Source organism: Sciurus carolinensis, chromosome 7, assembly GCF_902686445.1.
Source record: "Sciurus carolinensis chromosome 7, mSciCar1.2, whole genome shotgun sequence".
NCBI classification, from domain to species: domain Eukaryota; kingdom Metazoa; phylum Chordata; class Mammalia; order Rodentia; family Sciuridae; genus Sciurus; species Sciurus carolinensis.
The window spans coordinates 129,586,374-129,591,810 of NC_062219.1; the positions used below are offsets into that span (position 1 = coordinate 129,586,374).

Genomic DNA, 5,437 nt, shown 5'->3' on the forward strand with positions numbered 1-5,437 from the left:
GAGTGCCATATATTTAAGATAAGTTTCAACTCTGTCCTTTGGCATGTGGCTGCCTAGTTTCCGCAACACTGTTTATTGACGAGGGAGGAAGAGGAGGTAAGATTCCATGGAGCTCACAATGAATTCCCTGGAAGAGAAAGCCAACACAGATGACCCTTCTGAGCCCAGAGTCCAGTGATGATGATGGCCACCCCAGGACTTCTCCCATGACCTTCAGACTCTGGAGAAAGAGCCTTTTTCTGCAGCTTCCTCTGCTTCACGCTGATATGCCACCCAGCTCCCTGAGTTCTATCAACATTCTTCTCCATCAACCTGCAGGTTCTCCTGCTGTGTGAGCTGCTGCTCAGGCTGGTTGTGGACCACAGGGCCCATCAGAGGCAGAAGCAGCTCTGCAGATGGCTGACCAGTGCTGCAGGTGAGCTGCACACCCACATTGCACCTTCTCTCACTGAATGTCTCCCCAGCTGGGACCCCACTCCAGGCAGCCTGTGTGCACCTGACGGCAGGGAGTCTTCAGAAGGAGCCTGGACTGAGTGTGAGGTAGTGCTGTGCTCTGTCCAAAGGAGGGCAGGGGAAATTTGAAGGTGGAGACTGAAAGCTCTCTGGGCCACAGCCCCATGGTCCTGATTCTGTGGTTGGGACAGAAACCACAGCTCCCATGTGGAGGAAGTTGAAAGAGCTCCATAGACTCAAAGGCTCTTGTCCTTTCTTAAACAACCATGGCTGTTTAGATTCACTTATGAGTGAGACCACACAGTGTTTGTGGTTCTCTGTCTGACTTATTTCACTTAACATAATGTCCTCCAGGTCCGTCCACATCGCACACAATGTACTCACCATGAGGAAATAGTGAGGTAGACCTGGGTGTGGCTCAGTGTTCGACCTGCTTGTCTAGAGGTGAGCCCTGAGTTCCATCACTGGGACCACAACAAACAAGAACAACAAACAAAAAGAGCAAGAAAATTTAAATTGGTTCAAATGCTAATTACTCTCTGTCACTATCAATGTGGGAATGGATCATACCTCACAAATGTACAAATCTTATGTGTCAATCAAAATATTTAAAATAAAATAAATCAAGAGATTGTGATTAGATATGATTTCTGCAGGTGTACCTGGAGGGTGGAGGTGGTGGTTTGGTGGCTTCCTTTCACTTTGGTCCTCGAGCTCTTCTGACCTCTCACTCTCCCAGAGCTTCGGTTCTGTGTCAAGATCTTCCGTCATGTCCCTGCAGGCCCAGGGAAGCTGTGCCACACTTCATGGTCCAGACTTCCAGTACATGGCTCTGAGCCTTTTTTGTTCATGATGGAAAATGTGAAGCACACATTCAGATAGAGAAGCACAGTGCACTACAAGGATCATGATCCAACACTCAGCTTCAGCTGTCACCTGCTCACCCCCTTTCAACTGTCCTCTCTCCTTCCTCTCCCGCCATACAAGAATGTTTTAAACAGATTCCATTCATCATTTTATTCCACTACTAAATACCTCAAGATACATTGCAATAAGTAATACTAAAGATAACAACTGTGCTGCACTGCCACATAAGGATACCAGATCTGTACTAACAGATACACGGCAGTTCTCCATCAGTACTTGTTCAATGTTTTTTGATTATCTTATCACTAATTACTTAAAGTTTATTTTAACTGACACCCCAAAAAAATACAATGCTGTGTTCTTTTCAAACATTTCTTAGATGTCTTGTGATCTATGAAATTCTCACTTCCCTTTTTAAAAATCTTGTGCTACTTAAATTCTTAAGAAATTTGAACACTTCTACAATTGAAATTTCTACATTTAAATTTTAGACGTGGTCATTAAATTTTAATTTGTGGTCATTAAACATGCAGTTATCCATCATATTTCCTGTAATTCCACTAGATTTATAGGCATAGGCTTCATCCAGATCCAGACATGAAGGAGGCAAATTTCCATTTAGAGTTTATGAAATAAGTCATCAAATTATGATCAATAGGTTTGTGATGGGTGAGGATGATATAGGGGGACATGAAATCTTGGAATAGATTTCAAAGCAAGATAGTATTTAGAGCAAAGCTGTGTATGCTACAGGAAATAATTCAGAAAGAGTTCATAGCACGCGTGCTTTTCCAGGTGGAGATGTGTGTCAGAGTAGATTCTTAAAGGAATAGGATTCACCTGCTGGGCTATGAAGTTGGATAAGCCCTTTAGCATCTCCTAGAGGGAATCATCCAGACCTTAGGAAACCTGTAATGGATTGATGACTTAGCATGCCAAGTCTTCTCCCTCAAATTATTGAGGTACTGGGGACATGCCTTTCACCACAGCTGTGACAACAGTGTGAAGAGACCCCACATCCTAAAGGGACCCTGTGGTGCACCTCCCCCCTTTAGAGGAACAGAATCCTTCAACACAGTGGGACTATTGACACGCAGCTGCCAGGGAACACAGCTTGGACTCAGCCTGGATGTGGTGGTGTGTTGTGCAGATGGCCAGTGCTCAGAACAGCCAGACCCACAGACGTGTTTGGCCTTAGAACTGTATCATGGTGTCTGGTGTCTGCAGAACTCCAGTATATAGAGCTCTTATATTTTTAGATCAGTACTAACCCACACAGGTATCAGGTACAACACATGCTGTAGCAATCACATTTCTTTTGAGTTCATTTTGATGGTGTATTTTTTATTATGTAGGTTTGTGAAAAAATTCTTAGATGCTTCGAGACAGGATTAGCCCTTGTTGTATGAGTTCACCATTCTTTTGTAAATTACATAATCCCTTTCTATGAAAGAACACTCATATGTATTTTCAAATAACAGAAAGGTACTCCTTTGGCTAGTATGTAAGTTGTGTTTCTGAAGTAATCAACAGTGGAATGTAGGTTTTTCCCACTGTAATTCTCAAAAAGCAAGTATATTGTTGTATTGGGTCCTAGAAATGGAATTCCTGAATCAAAGGCCAGCACTATCAATTTAGAAAAAAATATCTAATGGTTATTCTGCTCCTTACTGTAGCAGTGCTGGTGAAAGGCAGGTCATACAAAGAGCAGAATCACAGTCACCAGCTGAGGGGCACCTTACAGCAGAGATTTCTGAATCACTACATGTTTCTGTGACTTTGGAGTCAGCTCTAGGCATCAGGACACCAGAATTTTTATTGAAATTAAATCCAGTATATCAAAGCTACTTTGCCTTAATTCTGTTTAAAACACGGTATAACAGAATTTAGAATTCTTTAAAAATTACTTAAAGGATCAATGAAATAGGTATTTTCTCCATATCTTTCTCTCTCACTGAGCAAACCAACAAGTAGTGAAGTGTCCATCTCTGTGAATCTGCAAAAATGGGCTCACAATTGCATAACCAATGGTGAGAAATTTGTGAAGGCCATTTGCAATGGAATCTGTCCCTAATGAGAAAGTTAAATACAAAGAAGTAAAACAATCTGCCCAATAGAAGAAGAGAAAACAGAGCATCAGTAGGAGAACACTTTGAGCAGCCTTCATCTCAGGGAGAGTTCTGTAGAGGAGTTTGGAGGTCTTCAAGTAGAGGACATGCTGGTGGTGCTTGTGGAGGAGGAACACCATGTGGCCACTGGCCCAGCCCATGACACCCTGGAGCACAGCATCTCATTGTATCATGAGAGCAAGAAAAATCCATGTGATTATCCAGTTGTCTGGTTGAAAATAACAGTAGTCATTGTTTTTACTGATATTTGATGTGTTCAGGCTGTTGATATGTTTGATGTAAAATGTTAAGTTCATGCTTATCAAGGAATTGAGAATCCAGAAGAAGAGCAACAAGGGAAAGATGTGCCATGCAGACCTGGGCTGCAGCCTCCTCCACGGGGAGGCTCTGGGATTGATGGTGATGGCCTGGACCACTGTGAGAAGACTGGTGGTGCTGATGGACAGGCCCCGTGCCACCCTATTGAGGTAAATCAAATTCTTACAACCTACATCATCCATGAGGTTTCTTAACACAAAACTGGATATTGTCCTTATCATTCCTTTTGTAAGAAATGTTATGATATTTGTAAAAGTTAAATGGATGAGAATAAGCTGCACATATTTCGTAGTGCTTCTAAACAAGCACATATAGTTCACAAGGACAAAGATGTTCCTCACTGTGCCAAGTCCTGTTGCAAACATGAAGATTGTTCCCTTGGTAAGATTCAAAAACATTGCTTACTTCAGTTGAATTTTTAAATCTTCAATAGAAAATCAAGCTGTATAACCTTGCAGATAGAATACCAGCAGTTAGAGATGATCAGGCAAAGGCTTCCAGGAACCAGTCTTTTCTCTGAGAAAATCAAATAACCAGGAGATGCAGCAAAGTAGGTCCCTAGAAGAAACAAGGAATGCTCCTTTTTGAGGTTCTCTTTCAGTGGTTAGGTGGGCATGTAATGCCCCATCTGGACACACACCTAACAGGTTAGACCAGTGAGCACGTCCATCCTATGCCCTATTCTTTCAAAAAACTCAAGAAAAATTTACTGCTCCCCTGCTGCATAGTACTGGGCTGAGTTAAAAGTGTGAAACCTCAAACTACAGTAACAGACTGAAAAATCAGCAGGAGTCCTCACAAGAGAAACTGATTTGAAACAACAGTTGTTGTTCATTGAACCTGCAACAAGAGGCATGTAGTGAAGCTGACTTGCACATGCAGAGTTCACTATGGCAGCAGAAGGGACACTTCCAAACAGGCAATGCTGTGCATTTCAGGTCACACCAATGTAATGCAGGAGCTAAAATGGTGTCTGGAGAAACTGGTGTCCAAACTTACGTGAAAACTGAGGAGCTGACAGAATCATAGAGCAGGGCAAATGGAGGCTGAGGTAGTCTGAGTTTTCCTGGATGACCGACAGCACTTCTGTCTTTCTGTCTTCAGGACCTACCGCAGAGCTCTTGATGAATCCACACCCTGTACACAGGGATAAAGAAGCTCCTGCACATCTACAGGGACCTCAGTTGTAAATGGACCCTTCTTCCTGGCCCAGGTACTACCTTCAGATACACGAGAAGAGGAAAGATCCTGAGGCTCAGACCCTCTCAGCAACCCCTTGCTCAGTCAGACAGAGTAAGATCTGTGCTGCTGAGGGACTGTCACATGTGCCTGTGAGCAAACCAGAACCTCAGGTCAAATCAGACCCACTCACCTTGATGACTGTGCTGCAGACAAGCTCTGCACTGGTCCTTCTGACAAGGGCAGCTTCCCAGGTCCCATTTGTACGCTCTGGCTTTGTGGAGCTCTTGCCTATCATGAACTACCACCAGGACCCCAGTTGTCACAGTTGACACCTGTCAGGGAGAAGCAAATCCCTGCAGAACCTCAGTACCTGAAGGAGGATTTTCCCTCTCCCTCCACAATTACTGCATTTGTTGGACTCAGAGGTGATCTCAGTCTTAATTGAGAGTTGATTATTTTAATAGAATAGTGTGCAGTGAGACAGTCAA

The 5,437-nt window shown here is 43.3% G+C and overlaps 1 pseudogene; it reads right to left on the reverse strand.

The window, feature by feature from the left end:
- Positions 1-3,271: 3,271 nt before the first annotated feature.
- LOC124989408 (vomeronasal type-1 receptor 3-like) lies at positions 3,272-4,165 on the reverse strand (annotated as a pseudogene).
- Positions 4,166-5,437: the final 1,272 nt, after the last annotated feature.